This window comes from Ips typographus, linkage group LG5 (genome assembly GCF_016097725.1).
Source record: "Ips typographus isolate SLU linkage group LG5, UJ_Ityp_2.0, whole genome shotgun sequence".
NCBI lineage: Eukaryota > Metazoa > Arthropoda > Insecta > Coleoptera > Curculionidae > Ips > Ips typographus.
Genome location: NC_138426.1, coordinates 1,283,286 through 1,307,419, shown reverse-complemented (window position 1 = coordinate 1,307,419; position 24,134 = coordinate 1,283,286). Strand labels below are relative to the sequence as shown.

The 24,134-nt window shown below is 34.1% G+C and overlaps 1 long non-coding RNA gene across 1 annotated transcript in view; it reads right to left on the bottom strand.

Annotated features, from left to right (window-relative positions):
* LOC145729733 (uncharacterized) overlaps nucleotides 1-14,958 on the bottom strand; it is a 65,878-nt gene extending 50,920 nt beyond the window's left edge. The window contains exon 1 of the long non-coding RNA XR_014178459.1: nucleotides 14,767-14,958. This is a non-coding gene — a long non-coding RNA (uncharacterized LOC145729733). The remainder of the gene's footprint in view (nucleotides 1-14,766) is intronic.
* Nucleotides 14,959-24,134: the final 9,176 nt, after the last annotated feature.

The following is a 24,134-nucleotide window of genomic DNA, read 5'->3' as shown; positions in this document are numbered from 1 at the left end:
TCCTAAATTTTAAAAAAATTGTTTTTTTTCGCCGATTGTCAGTAAACCTCTCGTTTTAGTGCCTAACGACAGGCTGTAAACAACCACTTTTTACTTACCACTTTTAAATTTTTTACTGCCGCTTACCTGGCGCAGCGACAATATAAATATGACATCGTTTACACAACATAAAATTTAACATTTATTAAGAAAAAACACCAAACACTATAACATTTATGGAGTCAAACATTCAAAAGTATATAAAATTATTTTTCTAATTTTGGCATATAAAGTGACACTTTTCAAAACTGATTAGAGTGACAAAACGTTTTACTTTTCGTAACTAGTTAAGTTACGAAAAGTATCACTTTATGTAACTAGTTATGAAAAGTTCATTTCATCACTCTCTGTTTTTATGCATTTCCGTAGAAACATACGGGCGACATCCATCATAACATGTCGTTGTCACAGTTTATACAAGGTGCTATGAAAGTGAATATTTGTGTTAAATCACTTTAAAAGATGGTTTTTACCGCCTTTTGGTCAAAATTAGAAAAAATTATGTATGCAACACGTTTCGAAAATGTCTTATTGTGTAACTCATTCAAATTGTAGGACCTCGCTGCGCTCGCCCTACAAACATTCATTCGTTACACAAAATCGATCTTTTCGTAACTGGTTACATGAATAACTATTATAAACATTAACAGTAAAATGATAACATCCTTCTATTATTATTATTGATTTGTCGTTGACTTCGTTAGAACTATTTTTCAAATACACCGATGAACTAGAAGTTTCATCTTTTCTCTTCCCACTGTCACTGCAGGTGGGAATATTCGCTAGAATTTTTTCACTAATCACACTTTTGCTTTCGACTGAATTCTCTATGTAGCCTTCAGCAACACTTGTGGACTTCCATCCTCCATGTCTTTTTAGCATTGTGATGTCAGCTCCAGAATTAACAAGCCAAGTAGCCGACGTCCTTCTAAAGCAATGTCCAGTGTAATTCTGAGCATTTGGTAGTTTTAAATAAGTTGCTATTTCTTGTGGCATAGCACCAAATTTATGAATCCCAATAACTTGTTTTAATGCTTTACCCCTCCAATATCTGAAGAAAAATCTTCGGCTTTCAAATCCAGAAGGACAATAAGAAGCATATTTTCTATACATGTCCAGGTGTTCTGATACGACAAAAGATCTCGGTCTCTTCGTTTTGGTATCAGGAAGGGAAACTAATAGCTTATTGCCCATATCTTCAATATCATCTAATTGCATTCGCACAAGTTCGTCACTTCTACATGCTCCGGCAATCGCAGGAACTGCCGCAACTTAGATAAAAATACTTGGTTATTCACTTAAAATTCGATCCAAAGTTCTGAAACTTACTTTGGTTGATAAATAGTTGGCATCTGGAGCTTCCGATAAAAAATTAATAACTTCTTCCTTCTCAAACACCTTAGATTTTTTTGGGTTGGTATCCATCTTTCTGCCTTTTTAAAAAAGCCCTTAGTTTCAAATACTTTGCCAAATCTACATTATGATGAGTGCTTAAGGTGGATTTGAGCATAGAATATACACTCCACAATGTAGAAGAATTTAGTTTTTAAGACAACTCAGCAAAATATGCGATTAACACGTTTTCTGAAAACGAACCGATGTTCTTGTTCTTCCGGTAATCCATCTTCGTCTTCATATATTTTTTTTTATTTTTCTGGTAGGAGATTAATTTCTACATTCCTGGCTGCTTCTCGCACCTCCGAAGGCGTTAGTGGTACATCGTCGTCACACTCCATAGTCTCCATCATGAAGAAACAACTTATAAATTTGACGAAACTTTTAGATGTCAATTTTGGCCTATTTAAGATGTCTATTTAAGATCGTAATCATATAGCAACCAAACAGGTATAATCATTATTGTAGGTACATCATAGGTGGACAGTTTTCATTATTAGAAATAGGAGAGGTGTATTACTACTTAAATATAAAAAGTTATTCTGATTGACAATAACAAACAAACAAACAAAAACAATGACAAAAACAAATAACTATTCTACTTCTATATAGGGATATTGGTTAATTCCTTAACCAGTTTAGAGAACGGATAAGTAGGCAATTGCGAACATACCTAGACTTTCCTCAACTGTGCGATATGAAATAAACCAATCACAGGCAATCTTCAGCGTGCGATATGGACAATAAACACTCAACGTTTGAAACGTTTCCGTGTTTACATTATCACTTTTGACGCAGCCAAAGTTTGAGACAGCTGAATTGATTTGATGACTATTAATTAGCTGTAATTGGTCTATTTCTTTACGCACGCTGAAGATTGTCTGTGATTGGTCTATTTCATATATATTCACAGTTGCGGAAAGTCTAGGATTGCCTACTTATCCGTTCTCTAAGCTGTTTTTTGACAAGTGTGACCGTATTTGAAAATTTCAAGTTGATTGTATCTAAAAACCGTGAAAACTAAAACTATTTTCTTGAAGAGCATATAAAGTGCCTTCAGAAGCTGCCATTGATTTTCCAAAATAATCAATAATTGAATCGTAAAAAAATAAAATAGAGAAATTTGACTTTATCGGTTTTTGTCGGATATCTCCGGATGTAATACAATTTTTTTGATTTTTTTTTACCAAATTATTAAGCAACAAAATGCGCAACTTTGCCTCCATTTAACTAAATCTCTATCAACTATAGTTCCTGAGATAGCAATGCTAATGCAATTTACAACACCCTGTATACTTTTCATATACTGTGTACTTACTATAACATTCTAATATGCAAAAGATTGAGTAGGTTATGTTAATAAACAACATTCATATAATATAATACATTTTCAATAAAAAGACCATCAAATACATGATTAGTAGTGGAAAAAACTCCATATTATCCACGGTTTACCTTACATACGGTCAATAAAGGCTTCTGTCTAAACCTTGGTTAATAATATACTATCATCAGGTTTACAGCGACCACCAAACAATCATATTTTTTTATTATACTAAACCTATATAGTTTTATAACACAGTTTGAACATCACTGACATATTTAGTTAAGGTGGTTGTAGGATAGACTAAGAAAATAAAGTTAGTATAGGTTAAAGCCCAACCCAACAGTCAATTGAGACACCCTGTATGCAAAGTTCTTTGTCCCAACTAACGAGAGTGCAGCCATCATCATCGCCTACACTATAAGCTCTATATACACTGAAAACAAGCGACAAGGATAGCCTAATCGCATTTACATAAAAAGCTTCTAAATCGAGGGAGATGGCAGACATGCAGGGAGGCACAGGGGGTTTAGGAATATGCACAAGAGGGACAGTTTTGTATTAATGACCGGGAAACAAAGAGGATAACAACGCGCTTTTGATGGGGAGGAAAGTTGAGGATTTAGGATAATTTGTTAAGTAGTTGTCATAATGTTAGTAGAGTGTAACGTAAATTGTAGGTGCTTTTGTTGTGCAGGAAATAGAGGTTTTGAACCAAGTTTAAGTTTAGTTGAAACTTTTCTTAACTTTAGCCTATAGAAATCGTTTAGAAACGTACCAATAGCAAATTCACAAAAAAATTATTATTTAGTTTAAAAAAAGCTAAACATTATCGCCTGCTACATCAAAATGACGTCACAAGGCACGTCGCGTCGCCTAGAATCCTTACGCAGCGAATTCGCGACTGGTTCGATTGTAATACTGTTATTCACTGTTAATTTTTGTTTAAATGTTAGCCGAAACTTCCCAAAAATTGTCAGATGTCTTTTAAATTATTTGGAACCTTCAAAAATGTGTTTAAAACGGCCAGAAACCTATAAATATTAACGAAAACCTCCTAGATTTGTCAAAGACTCCTTCAATTTCAAGGAAAATTGTTCAAAATGAGCAGAAGCTTCTAAATACTATCGAAAACCTCCTGAAAATTGTCAGAGATCACTACAAGTGTCCTAAACCTTAGAACACTCGTTTATAATGGCCAAAGGCCACTAAACACTAGTGAAAACTTCCTAAAAACTGTCAGAGGTTTTTTCAATTGTCCTAAACCTTCGAAAATTTGTTTAAAATGGTCAGAAACTTCTAAATATTGACAAAACCTTCCTAGATTTGTCAAAGACTCCTTCAATTGTCCTAAACCCCCAGGAAAATTATTCAAAATAAGCATAAGCTTCTAAATACTATCGAAAACCTCCTAAAAATTGTCAGAGAACACCACAAGTGTCCTACACTTTAGAACACTCGTTTACAATGGCCAGAGGCCACTAAACACTAGTGAAAACTTCCTAACAATCGTCAGAGGCCTTTTCAATTGTCCTAAACCTTCGAAAATTAGTTTAAAATGGTCAGAAACCTCTAAATATTAACGAAAACCTCCTAGATTTGTCAAAGACTCCTTCAATTGTCCTAAAACCCTAGAAAAATTGTTCAAAATGAGCAGAAGCTTCTGAATACTATCGAAAACCTCCTAAAACTTGTCGGAGATCACCACAAGTGTCCTAAACCTTAGAACAATCGTTTATAATGGCCAGAGAACTTTAAAGTTAGTGAAAACTTCCTAAAAATTGTCAAAGGCCTTTTCAATTGTCCTAAACCTTCGAAAATTGGTTTAAAATGGCCAGAAACCTCTAAATATTAACGAAAACCTCCTAGATTTGTGAAAGATTCGTTCAATTTTCCTAAAACCCTAGGAAAATTGTTTAAAATGAACAGAAGCTTCTGAATACTATCGAAAACCTCCTAAAACTTGTCAGAGATCACCACAAGTGTCCTAAACCTTAGAGCAATCGTTTATAATGGCCAGAGAACTCTAAATACAAGTGAAAACTTTCTAAAAATAATCAGAGGTCTTTTCAATCATCCTAAACCTTTGAAAATTTGCTTAAAATTGCCAGAAACCTCTAAATATTAACGAAAACCTCCTAAATTTGTCAAATACTCCATTTGTTCTAAAACCCTAGAAAATTTGTTTAAAATGAGCAGAAGCTTCTAAATACTATCGAAAACCTCCTAAAAATTGTCGGAGAACACCACAAGTGTCCTAAACCTTAGAACAATCGTTTATAATGGCAAGAGGCCACTAAACACTAGTAAAAACTTCCTAAAAATTGTCAGAGGGTTTTTCAATTGTCCTAAACCATCGAAAATTGTTTTAACATAGTCACAAACTTGTAAATTTTAACGAAAACCTCTTAAATTTGTCAAAGATTTGTTCAATTGTCCTAAAACCCTAGGAAAATTGTTCAAAATGAGGATAAGCTTCTAAATACTATCAAAAACCTCCTAAAAATTGTCAGAGAACACCACAAGTGTCCTAAACCTTAGAACAATCGTTTACAATGGCAAGAGGCCACTAAACACTAGTGAAAACTTCCTAAAAATTGTCAAAGGCCTTTTCAATTGTCCTAAACCTTCGAAAATTGATTTAAAATGGTCAGAAACCTCTAAATATTAACGAAAACCTCCTAGATTTGTCAAGGACTCCTTCAATTGCCCTAAAACCCTAGGAAAATTGTTCAAAATGAGCAGAAGCTTCTAAATACTATCGAAAACTTCCTAAAAATTATCAGAGGCCTTTCCAATTGTCCTAAACCTTCGAAAATTGGTTTAAAAAGGTCAGAAGCCTCTAAATATTAACGAAAACCTCCTAGATTTGTCAAGGACTCCTTCAATTGCCCTAAAACCCTAGGAAAATTGTACAAAATGAGCAGAAGCTTCTAGATACTATCGAAAACATCCTAAAAATTGTCAGAGAACACCACAAGTGTCCTAAACCTTAGAACAATCGTTTACAATGGCAAGAGGCCACTAAACACTAGTGAAAACTTCCTAAAAATTGTCAGAGGCCTTTTCAATTGTCCTAAACCTTCGAAAATTGGTTTAAAATGGTCAGAAACTTCTAAATATTAACGAAAACTTCCTAGATTTGTCAAAGACTTCTTTAATTGTCCTAAAACCCTAGGAAAATTGTTCAAAATGAGCAGAAGCTTCTAAATACTATCGAAAACTAAATGCTATTCCGTCTCTAATATTTTGAGCTGAAAACGTTTCTTAAAGTGCTTTTAACATGGAGATTTTTGAAGAGACGCAGATGTTACTCATCATCACTTGAGCTGCGAGCTGTTGCAGAGGTGGCACAGCCTCTTCACTATAAAAAGTAAGCCCAGATATGACAAAACGCATATTGACATTCACCCGGGTGGAAAGTGACATTTACCCGGGTGGAAAGTGAGTACTTCCCACCCGGGTTGAAAGTAAAAGCGGTTGTGTCTACAGCCAAATATGCCGGAAAAAGGAACGTATCAATAACATTTTTCTACTGGTGCCAGATTTAACTTACTTTGACGAGTATTGGTTAAGCATTGGCTAATTAGTAAAAACTACGTTAAATTCGGGTAGCTTTTGCAGGCCTAAAAAATAATGAAATCAAATTATTACCCTTGTACCAGAAAAACTCTCTCAAAAACAATTCGCCCTTTCCAGATAATGGTACAGAGCCCGATATTTATGATGATACGACGGCAGCGTCGAGATCAAAAGCCAGTGGCGTATTGGACTGATTAAAATTTTAATATTTAAAAGGTGAAACTCATTACAGTTTTGACGGTAGTTTTGCGAAATGAAGCTGCAAACGTGGTGCTAATAACCTTTGTTTATATAGTTTCGTTCATTTTGGCCAAAAACCAACCAGTTGCTTGATTAACTTAATTTCGTGCGTTAATGTAGCAAAAAAAAAACTGGGAAAACTAAAAGCATTTTCAACTAAATAATCAATTTTAGGGATGTTTCGTGTAGCATAACAAGCTAAGTGTTAGCCCATCAATAATACGATACAATGCGAGCGGTTGAATTTATGGTAACATGCAATACCGAAAAAAGCGAGTCAGAAAACGGGAAAATCCATTTAGTTGCTTGTCTACGTCGATTACTACATTTATTACATTCATTTTAGTTCCAAACTACTGATAGTAACGGATAATAGAAGGGGTAACGAGGACATTTGATTGGTAAGTTGGCAAAAATTGAGCCAGGTTTAGATGGGCGCTACTGTTTGTTTACCCCTTTGACTAATTTAGGTCCAGTCGAATAGATAATTGGAATCAGATTATAGGGCTAAAGACGACAGAGAGTCGGAACGGGCATTGAGAAGGTGGAATGGAGTCAAATGAATTAATTTTCTGCTATTCGTTTATGAAAGGCTAATTTGCGTCATTCAAATGGAATTGCTTTCAAGAAAATCAAAAGGAAAAATATTCGTAGGATTTTCGTCATGATCGTGGTTTATTGATGATTATTAATAGTAGTGTCACAAGATATGTTCACTTAGGAATGTTGATGATACAAAACGGCGAAAATTCTTGACAGGTCCAACAAAAATTAAATTAGGTTATTTACAGGGTGCCACAACCTCGCGCGTATGGATATCTGGCATACGGTAAAAGATACAGAGTTGGTTAAATTATGGAAAAATTTCGAAAATTTGAAGTTCAATCAATCAATTCAGTCTAAAAATTTCAAAAATTTCTATTAAATACTAACTTAGCGACTTTCTGTCGCTTTCTCTTTCAGCTTAAATTAAGTTATGGATTAATGAAATAATTTGAAAATATTTTATTTTTGCCCCTAAAAACAGTAACGTGATTTAAAAAAATATTAGTCTAAAAGTAAAAATTATCACGTGACGTTCAGGATGATATTTTTAACCTTAAAAAGTCACGTGACCTTGAAAAACATTAATTTAAAGTTAGAAACGGTCTCTTAACCTTTCAAATACGATTTTACCATTTAACACAGTCACGTGGTCTTCAGGATCTGTATTGGCATTAAAAATATAGTCACGTGATCTTTAAAATTAAATTTTATGATTGAAAATAATAGTCACGTGACCGTTTTTATCATAAAAGAAGTTACGTAACTTTGAAAAATTTCAGTTTAAACTTACAAACGGCCACGTAAACTTTAAAATACGATTTCGCCATTTAAAAGAGTCACGTGATCTTCAGGATCTGTATAGACGTTAAACAAATAGTCACGTGATCTTTAAAATTAAATTTGATGATTGACAATAGTCACGTGACCGTTTTTACCTCAAAAGAAATTACGTAACTTTGAAAAACTTCAGTTTAAACTTAGAAACGGTCACGTAAGTTTTCTAATATGATTTCGCCATTTAAAACAGTCACGTGATCTTTAAAAATAAATTTATGGTTGAAAATAATAGTCACGTGACCGTTTTTACCATAAAAGAAGTTACGTAACTTTGAAAAACTTCAGTTTAAACTTAGAAACGGTCACGTAAGTTTTCAAATATGATTTCGCCATTTAAAAGAGTCACGTGATCTTCAGGATCTGTATTGACGTTAAAAATATAGTCACGTGATCTTTAAAATTGAATTTGATGATTGAAAATAGTCACATGACCATTTTTATCATAAAAGAAGTTACATAACTTTGAAAAGTTTCAGTTTAAACTTACAAATGGCCACGTAAACTTTAAAATACAATTTCGCCATTTAAAAGAGTCACGTGATCTTCAGGATCTATACAGACGTTAAACAAATAGTCACGTGATCTTTAGAATTAAATTTCATGATTGACAATAGTCACATTACCATTTGCACCCTAAAAACAGTAACGTGATTTAAAAAATATTAGTTTAAAAGTAAAAAACGTCACGTGACGTTCAGGGTGATATTTTTAGCCTTAAAAAGTCACGTTACCTTGAAAAACATTAATTTTATTAAGTTAGAAACGGTCTCTTAACCTTTCAAATACGATTTTACTATTTAAAACAGTCACGTCACCTTTAAGATCTATATTGACGTTAAAAAAAGAGTCACGTGATCTTTAAAATTAATTTTAATGATTGAAAATAGTCACATGACCGTTTTTACCTCAAAAAGAAATTACCTAACTTTGAAAAACATCAGTTTAAATTTAGAAACGGTCACTTAACCTTTCAAATATGATTTCACCATTTAAAAGAGTCACGTGATCTTCAGGATCTGTATTGACGTTAAAAATATAGTCACGTGATCTTTAAAATTAAATTTAATGATCGAAAATAGTCACATGACCGTTTTTACCTCAAAAAGAAATTACGTAACTTTGAAAAATTTCAGTTTAAACTTACAAACGGCCACGTAAACTTTAAAATACAATTTCGCCATTTAAAAGAGTCACGTGATCTTCAGAATCTGTATTGACGTAAAAAATATAGTCACGTGATCTTTAAAATTAAATTTAATGATTGAAAATAGTCACATGACCGTTTTTACCTCAAAAAGAAATTACGTAACTTTGAAAAATTTCAGTTTAAACTTACAAACGGCCACGTAAACTTTAAAATACAATTTCGCCATTTAAAAGAGTCACGTGATCTTCAGGATCTGTATAGACGTTAAACAAATAGTCACGTGATCTTTAAAATTAAATTTGATGATTGACATTAGTCACATGACCGTTTTTACCTCAAAAAGAAATTACCTAACTTTGAAAAACATCAGTTTAAACTTAGAAACGGTCACGTAAGTTTTCAAATATGATTTCGCCATTTAAAAGAGTCACGTGATCTTCAGGATCTGTATTGACGTTAAAAATATAGTCACGTGATCTTTAAAATTGAATTTGATGATTGAAAATAGTCACATGACCATTTTTATCATAAAAGAAGTTACATAACTTTGAAAAGTTTCAGTTTAAACTTACAAATGGCCACGTAAACTTTAAAATACAATTTCGCCATTTAAAAGAGTCACGTGATCTTCAGGATCTGTACAGACGTTAAACAAATAGTCACGTGATCTTGAGAATTAAATTTCATGATTGACAATAGTCACATTACCATTTGCATCCTAAAAACAGTAACGTGATTTAAAAAAATATTAGTTTAAAAGTAAAAAAACGTCACGTGACGTTCAGGGTGATATTTTTAGCCTTAAAAAGTCACGTTACCTTGAAAAACATTAATTTAAAGTTAGAAACGGTCTCTTAACCTTTCAAAGACGATTTTACTATTTAAAACAGTCACGTCACCTTTAAGATCTGTATTGACGTTAAAAAAAGAGTCACGTGATCTTTAAAATTAAATTTAATGATTGAAAATAGTCACATGACCGTTTTTACCTCAAAAAGAAATTACCTAACTTTGAAAAACATCAGTTTAAATTTAGAAACGGTCACTTAACCTTTCAAATATGATTTCACCATTTAAAAGAGTCACGTGATCTTCAGGATCTGTATTGACGTTAAAAATATAGTCACGTGATCTTTAAAATTAAATTTAATGATCGAAAATAGTCACATGACCGTTTTTACCTCAAAAAGAAATTACGTAACTTTGAAAAATTTCAGTTTAAACTTACAAACGGCCACGTAAACTTTAAAATACAATTTCGCCATTTAAAAGAGTCACGTGATCTTCAGGATATGTATAGACGTTAAACAAATAGTCACGTGATCTTTAAAATTAAATTTGATGATTGACAATAGTCACGTGACCGTTTTTACCTCAAAAGAAATTACGTACCTTTGAAAAACTTCAGTTTAAACTTAGAAACGGTCACGTAAGTTTTCAAATACGATTTCACCATTTAAAACAGTCACGTGACCTTCAGGATTTGTATTGACATTCAAAATATAGTCACGTGATATTTAAAATTAAATTTATGATTGAAAATAATAGTCACGTGACCGTTTTTACCATAAAAGAAGTTACGTAACTTTGAAAAATTTCAGTTTAAACTTACAAAAGGCCACGTAAACTTTAAAATACGATTTCGCCATTTAAAAGAGTCACGTGATCTTCAGGACCTGTATTGACATAAAGAAATAGTCACATGATCTTTACAATTAAATTTGATAATTGAAAATAGTCACGTGACCCTTTTTACCCCGAAAAGGAATGACGAAACTTTGGAAAACATCAGTTTGAACTTAGAAACAGTCACGTATCCTTTCGAATACGATTTCACCATTTAAAAGAGTCACGTGATCTTCAGGATCAGATGTATTGACGTTAAAAAATTAGCCAGGTAATCTTTAAAATTAAATTTGATGATTTTAAATAGTCACGTGACCGTTTTTACCATAAAAGAAGTTACGTAACTTTGAAAAACTTCAGTTTAAACTTACAAACGGTCACGTGACTTTGAAAATATCAGCTTTTAAACTGAAAAACGGCAACCCTTTAAATAATATTTTGAGATTTACTCACGTGACTTTCATATACAGTTTTGACGTGTAAAAAGTCTCACGTGACCTTAAAAATTAAATTAGGCGCATCCTTAAAGATACAAGGCAAAAAGTAACAGAATGCACTAAACTGCTTTTTTTAAATTAACTTCATTTTGACTTAGCGTGGCTCCGTTATTTGGGGAGTTACAAAAAAGTGTAAATACGGAAAGTTATAGAAAATTTCATCCTCTACAAGATTGTATTAAGGTATTTTTACAATTAAGGGCCTCCTTAAGGAGTTACAAGGTAAAAAGTAACAGGGTGCACTAGCTTTTTTAAACTAACTCCATTTCGATTGAAAATTGGGGTGCATCACGTAATTTAATGTAACATTTCTTGTTTTCTTCGGTACTATTTCAATGTTTCTACATTCTCATGAGGCTTAGTGAAAAATATTATTTATACAAAAACAGTGACAGTTACTTCGTTTTGAATGTGACAAACAAAGAAGTAAACGTCACATTCAAAACCGTGTACTAGTGCATTGTTATGTCATCCAATTTTTGTATAAATTTCGGTATATATGGCTTGTTAATAATAAGTTATTAATTAATATAATAACCTCAAAACTAAAAAAAATGATCTACTACTTAAGACAACTTGTCCAATTCAGTTGAGGTTATGGCATTATACAATAAGTGATGATTTTCGCAAAATAATAAACACTTTTCCAGTTTCACACATTTGAAATTGACTTTCTGATGTCGTTTATTAATTAAAAGTCGAATAGCGAGCTATTAAAATGCGGTCGTAATGGCTTGGAAGGCGTTTTCAAATATTCAAGCCCAGACTAGGTAACCAATTTAATCTGCTAATAGGTAGCAGTCGGAAATTGCTTGTCTATTATGTCCGCAAATGCTCAATTAACACATTAGTTCTCCATATTGCCTCAACTTCGCACATATACCAAATACTCGCTAATTATATCATTAATAGTCAATATTTTGAAGTTTTAAGTTCACTCGTTTTGGGCAAATTGACGATCCTAAAAATTGTGTAAAAACACCACGAAAATAAAGCTTGACTAGATTTTTGTAGCAATAAAAAGTTTACAGGAAAAGAGGAAATGTATATTCTAAGTAAAATATTCAGTCAACTGAATAGTATGATGTTCATATGTGCTGTATTTGCGTAAATTGCAACACTGTTAGTAGTTTGTGATCACAATCTGTTTACCCACTGTGCTGTGATTTGTGCACATGCTGCACGTATGCAGTGTTGCCAAGTCAAAATATTTAATAGTATTAGATTAATCGGTCAAAAAATAAACACTTTACATATAAAAAACCAAATTAATTTTGCATTTTTGGAAAAATTTTAATCTACATCGAACTAACAAAATAATGCCAATTTGCTGTATAAACCATACTTCAAAAATACAAGTTTTAACATTCGTGACAGATATCACGTGGTTTTAGAACACTATTTAGCTAGACAGTCACGTGATAATTGTTAAAATAACTGTCACAAATCTGGGAAACATGTCTCGTTTCGAAAACTGCGTTTAACTTCAATTCTTGCAGATTCTAGACAAATTTGATTTTAGAGAATAATTTAACTAGGCCAGTCACGTGACCCACTTAGAGTAAGAAAATGATTTTTTTAAGCACATTTTTGGAATCCTCATTCAATATTCTATCCAACAATATGAAAAAACACTACAAAATTTGGTACAGTCAGGTAGAAAAGTGGTGTCAAAGTTTGAACTGCCAAATTTTGATTTTGAACACAGTTTTAAAGGACAGTCAGGAACAAAATCGCTTGTAAAACTCACTTGGAGTGAGAAAATGACTGTTTTGAGCACATTTTTGGAATTCTCATTAAATATACTATCCAATAATATGAAAAACACTACGAAATTGGGTAGAGTCAGGGAGAAAAGCGGTGTTAAAATTTGAACTGACAAAAACATAGTTTGAAAAGACAGTCACGAACAAAATCGCTTGTAAAACCCACTTGGAGTGAGAAAATGACTGTTTTAAGCACATTTTTGGAATCCTCATTAAATATACTATCCAATAATATGAAAAAACACTACGAAATTTGGTACAATCAGGGAGAAAAGCGGTGTCAAAGTTTGAACTGCCAAACTTTGATTTTCAACACAGTTTGAAAGGACAGTCATGAACAAAATCGATTGTAAATCCCACTTGGAGTGAGGAAATGTGTGTTTTAAGCACATTTTTGGAATCCCCATTCAATATCCTATTCAACAATATGAAAAAACACTATGAAATTTGGTACAGTCAGGGAGAAAAGCGGTGTTATAGTTTGAACTGACAAAAACACAGTTTGAAAAGACAGTCAGGAACAAAATCGCCTGTAAAACCCACTTGGAGTGAGAAAATGACTGTTCTAACCACATTTTTGGAATCCTCATTCAATATCCTATCCAACAGTATGAAAAAACACTACAAAATTGAGTATAGTCAGGTAGAAAAGCGGTGTCAAATTTTGAACTGCCAAATTTTGATTTTGAACACAGTTTGAAAGGACATTCAGGAACAAAATAGTCTGTAAAACCCACTTGGAGTCAGGAAATTACTGTTTTAAGCACATTTTTGGAATCCTCATTCAATATCCTATCCAACAGTAAGAAAAAACACTACAAAATTGGGTACAGTCAGGTAGAAAAGCGGTGTCAAAGTTTGAACTGCAAAACTTTGATTTTCAACACAGCTTGAAAGGACAGTCAGGAACAAAATCGCTTGTAAAACTCACTTGGAGTGAGAAAATGACTGTTTTAAGCACATTTTTGGACTTCTCATTAAAGATACTATCCAATGACATGAAAGAACACCACGAAATTTGGTACAGTCAGGGATAAAAGTGGTGTTAAAGTTTGAACTGACAAAACATAGTATGAAAAGACAGTCACGAACAAAATCGCTTGTAAATCCCACTTGGAGTGAGGAAATAAGTGTTTTAAGCACATTTTTGGAATCCTCATGCAATATCCTATCCAATAACATGAAAAAACACTACGAAATTTAGTACAGTCAGGGAGAAAAGCGGTGTTAAAATTTGAACTGACAAAAACATAGTTCGAAAAGACAGTCAGGAAAACAATCGCCTGTAAACACGTTTTTGGGATATTCAAAAAATTTCCTAACCAATAACCTAAAAAACCCTCCAAATAAAATATGTGAATTTTGCAATTCACAGTATACAGGGTGGGATACAATACAACCTTTAAAAAATCTGAAATTTGATCACCTTGTATGAACACACCTTTATTACAACTTTCTGCTTAAAACCCTGACTCACCCTGTATAAAAGGTTTTACAAAAACGGTAGAATGAGTTCAAAAACAGGAGAACGGTGGAAGAACCTCAAAAACGGTAGATACACCGTTTTAACGGTGGACCTGGCAACATTGAGCATGATAGTATCAGTGGATTTAGTTTGTGATTGGTGCAAAAAAAGCAGCTTTCAGTTTGCTACTTTTTTTGACCATCACAATGCCGTGATTTACGAAAATACTGCACAAGTGGACTTTATTTTGATTGACATTTCATTGCCTAATTTACTACACTAGGACACTAAAAGCTACTTACCACATTGGCTTAATTTGCAAAATAGGGACTTCAACTAATTTCTGGCTTCTAAACAGGAAATTACTAAATAAACTTTCTTCACCAACCGACATTTACACACACGTTGGTCCTCTTCCTATAGGACCTGCACCGGTACTGATTTGATTATTAAAAATCGTAGTAGCATCTTCAGGTGACCGGTCTTCTTTTTCTCTCAAAAAACTACCAACTCAACTCTATTCATCTCTTTCCAACGCATACAGTCAAGATGACCAGGTGGTGACCTTAAGGGGATGGGGAAGTGGACCGATGATAAAAAGGGTGAACCAGAGCCTAGGCCGTGTGAATAAACAGGTTGATTTATCATTCTTTTTAAATGCAGATAATTTGATTTTAGAATGCCGTAAAAGATTTTGCATTAATTTGGGGGATTTTTATAAGATCATGGGAACATGTACTTCGATAATAGTGCGATGGAATTTATTAACATAGGGAGTAATAATTTGATATTTAAATTGCTTGGGACAATGTGTTTGAGACTAGATATGGTAAAACTGTTTCCTCAAATATTGGTACCCTTGTTGGACGTTAAAAGTCCGTTATATCATTAATAGTAAGTCCAAATTTGCGTAAATTAGCGCAGTGGGTACAGATTGTGATTGGTCAAGAAAAAGCAGGAATACCAATCAGCCCACTGTGCTGAAATTTGCGTAAATTCTGCATATGTGGACTGAGTATCAAGGGTTTTTGACAAAATTGTCAGGATTTCCTAGTTTAATGAAAATATCAACTTTTTCCAATAGTTTTGTCAATTTTGCCAGAAGAATGTTTCTAATCAAGTTTTCATTTTTAGTGACGTAATAATTGTCGTTCCTTTTTTGATCTGAACGAGATTTGACGTCATTGAGTAATTTGACAATGTGTCATCTGATTAACATATTTAAAAAACGAACCGGTATCGCGTGACAAACTGTCAAATGACTTGACACAAAGTGTGCATCCGCGATATTTTTGAATTGACATTTGAAATTTTTTAATTTTGATTTTTTACAGTTTTTTCAATTTTTTTTCCTGCTAATTTGAGTTTTTTTGATCTAATTTTCATTTTTTTTGCAAAACTGTTATTTTGATAATACAAATTCAAATATTTTAGTTTTGTGTTATTTTGACAGCAGAATCGTGTTTCCAAGCTCACAACTTGAAATTTTGAATATTTTCTAAAACTGCTTAAACACCTTTAGGTTAATGGTAGAAAATTGACGTGGAGTGTCATTTGTCAAAATGTCATGATTTAAGGGTGCCACGCACTAAAAACTGTCAAAATTGTCATCATTTTAAGGTTATCTCCGAAACCGTGCCAGTTAGAGCAAATTGCACTTCCTATTCCTGTTCCCCAGCTTGAGAATAGTAAAAAAAGTCACTTTAATTGAGGAAAATTCAATATGGCCGCTGTTTAGTATAATAGGCCCAAAAATTTCAAATTTGAATCAAAATTTTGTGTCCCTTTTCAAAAAATCGTTTATAACTCGCTTATTTGAAACATTCTGTATCGACACACCATATGACAAAAGAAAACTAATTAATAGGGCTATCACGTGACTTTTACCGGACCAGGCTAAGTTGTACCGTTTGGCCGCTAGAGGGCGTCAAAGTTGATTATGTTCTTTTTGGATATTTTCATGAATATCTCAAAAACGGTTTGAGTTCGGGGTGTGAAATTTTGATCACCTATATACCTCTATGAGTGGCAACTTTTACTAGATTTGACATTCTTTGTACAGCGCATTGTTTGACCTTAAAAAATAAAAAACTGAATATCTGACATTTTTCCCATGAATTTTTTTGTAAAATTTTGAAATTTTGAAATTTTTTTTTTAACTGCTTAAATACCTTTAGGTTAATGGTAGAAAAATGACGTGGAGTGTCATTTGTCAAAATGTCATGTTTTAAGGGTGCCAGACACTAAAAACTGTCAAAATTGTCATCATTTTAAGGTTATCTCCGAAACCGTGCCAGTTAGAGCAAATTGCACTTCCTGTTCCTGTTCCCCAGCTTGAAAATAGTAAAAAAAGTCACTTTAATTGAGCAAAATTCAATATGGCCGCTGTTTAGTATAATAGGCCCAAACATTCCAAATTTGAATCAACATTTTGTGTCCCTTATTAAAAAATCGTTTATAACTCGCTTATTTGAAACATTCTGTATCGACACACCATATGATAAAACAAAACCAATTAATGGGGCTATCACGTGCCTTTTACCGGACCAGGCTAAATTGTACCGTTTGGCCGCTAGAGGGCGTCAAAGTTGATTATGTTCTTTTTGGATATTTTCATGAATATCTCAAAAACGGTTTGAGTTCGGGGTGTGAAATTTTGATCACCTATATACCTCTATGAGTGGCAACTTTTACTAGATTTGACATTCTTTGTACAGCGCATTGTTTGACCTTAAAAATAAAAAACTGAATATCTGACATTTTTCCCATGAATTTTTTTGTAAAATTTTGAAATTTTGAAAATTTGAAAATTTTCTTTAACTACTTAAATTTCTTTAGATTAATGGTAGAAAATTCACGTGGAGTGTCATTTATCAAAATGTCATGATTTAAGGGTGCCAGGCACTAAAAACTGTCAAAATTGTCATATTTTTAAGGTTATCTCCGAAACCGTGTCAGTTAGAGCGAATTTCACTTCCTATTCCTGTTCCCCAGCTTCAAAATAGTAAAAAAAGTCACTTTAATTGAGCAAAATTCAATATGGCCTCTGTTTAGTATAATAGGCCCAAAAATTCCAAATTTGAATCAAAATTTTGTATCCCTTTCCAAAAAATCGTTTATAACTCTCTTATTTGAAACATTCTGTATCGACACACCATATGACAAAAGAAAACTAATTAATGGGGCTATCACGTGACTTTTACCGTACCAGGCTAAGTTGTACCGTTTGGCCGTTAGAGGGCGTCAAAGTTGATTAGGTTTTTGTCGGATATTTTCATGAATATCTCGTAAACCGTTTGGGTTCGAGGTGTGAAATTTTGACCACCTATTCGCCCCTATGGGAAGCAACTTTGACTAAATTTGACATTCTTTGTACAGCGCATTGTTTGACCTTGAAAAATAAAAAGCTGAATATCTGACATTTTCCCCATGAATGTTTTTGAAAATTTTTGAAATTTTGAATATTTTCTAAAACTGCTTAAATACCTTTAGGTTAATGGTAGAAAATTGACGTGGAGTGTCATTTGTCAAAATTTCATGTTTTAAGGGTGCCAGGCACTAAAAACTGTCAAAATTGTCATAATTTTAAGGTTATCTCCGAAATCGTGCCAGTTAGAGCAAATTGCACTTCCTATTCCTGTTCCCCAGCTTGAAAATAGTAAAAAAAAGTCACTTTAATTGAGCAAAATTCAATATGGCCGCTGTTTAGTATAATAGGCCCAAAAACTCCAAATTTGAATCAAAATTTTGTGCCCCTTTCCAAAAAATCGTTTATAACTCGCTTATTTGAAACATTCTGTATCGACACACCATATGACAAAACAAAACAAATTAATGGGGCTATCACGTGCCTTTTACCGGACCAGGCTAAATTGTACCGTTTGGCCGCTAGAGGGCGTCAAAGTTAATTAAGTTTTTTTCGGATATTTTCATGAATATCTCGAAAACGGTTTGAGTTTGGGGTGTAAAATTTGGATAACCTATACACCCCTATGGGAGGCTACTTTTACTAAATATGACATTTTTTTTCGGAGATAACCGCTGTTAGTATAGTAGGCTCAAAATGTATACATTTTAGTCAAAATTTGGTGCCCCTTTCCAAAAAATCGTTTATAACTCGCTTATGTGAAACATTCTGTATCGACACACCATATGACGAAACATAACCAATTAATGGGGCTATTACGTGACTTTTACCGGACCAGGCTAAGTTGTACCGTTTGGCCGCTAGTGGGCGTCAAAGTTGATTAGGTTTTTTTCGGATATTTTCATGAATATCTCGAAAACGGTTTGAGTTCGGGGTGTGAATCTTTGACCACCTATACACCCCTATAGGAAGCAACTTTTACTAAATTTGACATTCTTTGTACAACGCATTGTTTGACCTTGAAAAATAAAAAGCTGAATATCTGACATTTTCCCCATGAATGTTTCTGAAAATTTTTGAAATTTTGAATATTTTCTAAAACTGCTTAAATACCTTTAGGTTATTGGTAGAAAATTGACGTGGAGGGTCATTTGTCAAAATGTCATTTTTTAAGGGTGCCAGGAACTAAAAACTGTCAAAATTGTCATATTTTTAAGGTTATCTCCGAAACTGTGCTAGTTAGAGCAAATTGCACTTCCTATTCCTGTTCCCCAGCTTCAAAATAGTAAAAAAAGTCACTTTAATTGAGCAAAATTCAATATTGCCGCTGTTTAGTATAATAGGCCCAAAAATTCCAAATTTGAATCAAAATTTTGTGTCCCTTTCCAAAAAATCGTTTATAACTCGCTTATTTGAAACATTCTGTATCGACACACCATATGACGAAAGAAAACAAATTAATGGGGCTATCACGTGGCTTTTACCGGACCAGGCTAAGTTGTGCCGTTTGGCCGCTAGAGGGCGTCAAAGTTGATTAGGTTTTTGTCGGATATTTTCATGAATATCTCGAAAACGGTTTGAGTTTGGGGTGTAAAATTTTGATAACCTATACACCCCTATGGGAGGCTACTTTTACTAAATATGATATTTTTTGTCGGAGATAACCACTGTTAGAATAGTAGGCTAAAAATGTACAAATTTTAGTCAAAATTTTGTGCCCCTTTCCAAAAAATCGTTTATAACTCGCTTATTTGAAACATTCTGTATCGACACACCATATGTCAAAACAAAGGCAATCAATGGGGCTATCACGTGAGTTTTACCGGACCAGGCTAAGTTGTACCGTTTGGCCGCAAGAGGGCGTCAAAGTTGATTATGTTCTTTTTGGATATTTTCATGAATATCTCAAAAACGGTTTGAGTTCGGAGTGTGAAATTTTGATCACCTATATACCTCTATGTGTGGCAACTTTTACTAGATTTGACATTCTTTGTACAGCGCATTGTTGGACCTTAAAAAATAAAAAACTGAATATCTGACATTTTTCCCATGAATTTTTTTGTAAAATTTTGAAATTTTGAAAATTTTCTTTAACTACTTAAATTTCTTTAGATTAATGGTAGAAAATTCACGTGGAGTGTCATTTATCAAAATGTCATGATTTAAGGGTGCCAGGCACTAAAAACTGTCAAAATTGTCATATTTTTAAGGTTATCTCCGAAACCGTGCCAGTTAGAGCAAATTGCACTTCCTATTCCTGTTCCCCAGCTTCAAAATAGTAAAAAAAGTCACTTTAATTGAGCAAAATTCAATATGGCCTCTGTTTAGTATAATAGGCCCAAAAATTCCAAATTTGAATCAAAATTTTGTATCCCTTTCCAAAAAATCGTTTATAACTCGCTTATTTGAAACATTCTGTATCGACACACCATATGACAAAAGAAAACTAATTAATGGGGCTATCACGTGACTTTTACCGTATCAGGCTAAGTTGTACCGTTTGGCCGCTAGAGGGTGTCAAAGTTGATTATGTTCTTTTCGGATATTTTCATGAATATCTCAAAAACGGATGATTGCATCAAAAAATGTGAACTTTGTTGGAAGAAGGAAGATAGTTCACCACAGCACCATTACTCGATACCTTCAGTAGTATAGGGAATTAGATTGACATGCAAAACGAGAATTTAAACTAAATGAAACATTTCATTCCTAGTAAGAAATCGATTTCTTACTAGAAATGAGATAACCAAAGCGAATTCGAAATGTCCTAAATGTTGAATATCTTTCAGAACAGCAGGAAGTTGAGTGCAAAACATCCCACACTTTCCGCTCTGTCTTGACCATAACGCTCAACCGAACTAGGTTTGAGTTTGTTCAAGAATATGTAGATCTGACTGAAAAGCACTGCAAATCTTTAAAATGCAGTTTCTGACGTTCTTTGGGTATTTGGAAGACAGTGGATATTCGATTTTAAAAATTAGCGTAAACCTAACTCTTAGCAAATAAGATACAGTTTAGTAAGGCGAGTTATCAATGAGAGCAGGTGGTTAATCTGTCCTCCTCTCTCATAATGAAGTGTTAATAAGCTGGCGCCTAATCTGTAAACCTCAACGGTAACTGTTGTTAGCTGGGTCGAGACAGTCCCGGTGTTAATTGTGCCACAACGCTGTTTGATCGCCATCAAAGAGACAATACTGATTATTGTTTGCATATATTGGGAGGATTAATAATTGATTTGGCAACGGATCAAACTTAAGGTAATTCTAAAACCTTTTCTGTTTACTTTAGATGAAACATACTTAAAATCTTTTTTTTGTAATTAGGATGAGACTGAGATCATCTCCACTTTAGATAAGATCCTAATCGAATATTAATAATAATAATCCTAATTGTTTCCAAAATCCAAAAAGCAAATATTCCGATTACACCAGTGGTGTCCTTTTATGGTTTTTCTTGCCAGCGTCTTGCCTCATGCCCAAATGACAAAATTATTAAAACCAACATCTGAGGCTACCAATCGTAGAAGTCGTTTCCCAGGTATTCAGTCATACTGTAGAAAGCCTTCACCTTTAGATACAGTTTATCTCTTAAGGTAAGAACACGTAGAACAACCAAACTATTTCTGCAACACTCCCCATACCCCAAGCCCGCCATTACCCTAACACATCTCCTCTGCACAGCAAATACCTGACGTAAGGTTCGAAAGGAAGTTTAAGGTGGAAATCCCAGCCAGGGAATGGTCTGGTGCGGAAGTGTACCGACAAGACACCAACAACGCTTGGGGTGTATACGACCATCTTTTAGGCGGAATTTTTTTGAATTCTCGAGGTCGCCACAAGCAAGGAAGTTCCAGAAGGACGAGAGGGAGTGATCTAGATCTACTCCGACAGTCAGGCTGTCCTCAAGGCACTTTATAGTGCCAGGATGGGCAACAGACTGATTCAGGAATGCTGGGATGTCCTGAACAAAGTGGCAGAGCAGAAGCAGGTAAACCTAGTGTGGAATCCGGCACATATCTCGGTTTGTGGGAAACGAGCGAGCTTCTGAGAGTCCAATAATTGCCCAACCTCACATAGGATTAAGCAACAGACTGGTAGCAAGCGCACTAAGTGACTGGACGCTTGATGGTACCACAGAGACGTAAGGGTGCAGACAAGCCAAGGAATTGATTGGAATCCTAAGCGACGCCAAGGCAAAATCCAAATGGTTGATGTCAGGGAGTCGCTGGGCCTTAAAAACACTGGTTGCGATTCTGACAGGCCACTGTGGTCTAAAGAGATATTTGCATCTTCTAGGAACTGGTGATAGCCCTCTTTGTTCACAATGTGGAACGGCGGAGGAAACATCATATCACCTATTAGGAGTCTGCCAACGCAGGTCAGGATCAGGAGGCGCTTTCTTGGGGCCTCCACACTCTCCTGCAGGGAACTGTCTTCCTTGAAGTGGGAACGGATCCTTGCCTTCGTCTGGATGGCGTAGATCAGGGGAGGTTTGAGGGGAAACAGCAAACAGGGCCTTAAAGCCTACTCGCTGGACCTTTTAGGGCATTATTACTACAACTACTACTACTACAACTCCAACACATCTCCTCTGCACAGCGAACACCCCGTCTTCATGGGCAGTGGCATATGACAGATGCGAGTGAATAAAGGCATAATATACGCTCCTGAGGACACTAGAAGAAACAACCTTCCTCAAGCCACGAATAACATATACAGGGTGGTCCAGTTTTAAATGTCAATAATGCACCAATCCATAGCCAATTAAAACATAAGTTGACATTCATTATGTCGTGTAAAAAATCGTTTTTCTACGAATGTTTGCAAATAAGCTACTTTGCATACGTAAAAGTGTGTGCAAAGTGGCACTTTCCCGTGAAAATTTTTCCCGCACACTTTTTAAAATGCTGATTATACCTTGCAACAGTGGTTTTATATAGACTATTATACATAAAATCTGCTTAGAATTTTGCGTAGAATTCAAAAATGTAATAATATTCAGGGGTTTCATATAAAAAACACGACTTTTTTCACATTATTCTTCCGTACAGTTTAGGTAAATAAACCACCTTGTCTCTGCCTTTGAAAATGAGGCTTGTTTCCTTAGAAACCAAAGCTCAAACAACGCATTTATATGCAATTTAAAGTCTACAACAGTGTTCATTCTGACTTATTTAAGTTAAAAAAACTATTTTAATAATGGATGTCACTGAAGATGAACTTCCGGAAGATGTTCTAAAAGCCGCCAACATGGCTAGTTTGCAATTGCTGCCTCTCAAATCGCGAGAAAAATACGAGAAACAGTACGAGTTGTTTACCCAATGGTGCGAACAAAAGGGGATAAAAACCTTAAAGGAAGAGGTACTTTTAGCGTATTTTGTTACTTTAAGCAAATAATTCAAACCTAACACAATGTGGTCAAAGTATTCAATGCTCAAAAATGTAATAAAAATAAAAAGAGACATCGATATCGGTGAATTTTATAAGCTCACTGCATTTCTGAAAAAGCAAAATGTTGGTTTTAAACCTAAAAAGGCGAAAATTTTTACAAAAGAAGAAATATTCAGTTTTATGAACTCCGCACCAGATGAAATTTACCTGTTAATTAAAGTTGCCACTATATTCGGACTTGCTGGTGCATGTCGAAGGGAAGAGCTAGCCAATTTAACCACTACAGATATTGAAGACAAAGGAAACCTCATAATTGTTAAAATTAGGGATTCCAAAAATCATACAGCAAGAAACTTTATAATATCAGAAGAAGTTCATAACGGAACCTCCTCCTGCAACTGTACAGAAGATACACCGGCCTACGTCCAAAAAAGTCAAACAATCGTTTTTTCCTAGTTTACAGAAAGGGTAAATGTTTTTTGCAAAGTGTTGGAGTAAACAGTTTTGGAAAAATGCCTTCTGAAATAGCTATTTTTTTGAAGTTGCCAAATCCAGAACTCTAGACAGGGCACAGTTATCGTCGATCATCGGCAACGTTCCTGGCCGATTCTGGAGAAGGAATCACTGACATAAAACGCTTGGGGGGTTGGAAATCGACTACGGTAGCTGAAGAATACATTGATGAATCCACAAGTTATAAAAAAGGATTAAGTAACAAAATTCTGACCTTCAATCCTAAAGACAGTGAAGCAGTTCCAAGTACCAGTATTTTACCTTCAGTTGCTCAATCTGCGATCAATTTAAAAAACGCGACCAACTGTACATTTAACATTAATGTTGTTAATAACAATAAATAGTTATAAGTTGTTGTTTTTAATATCAATAAAAATTAAAAACAAAATGTATAGATATT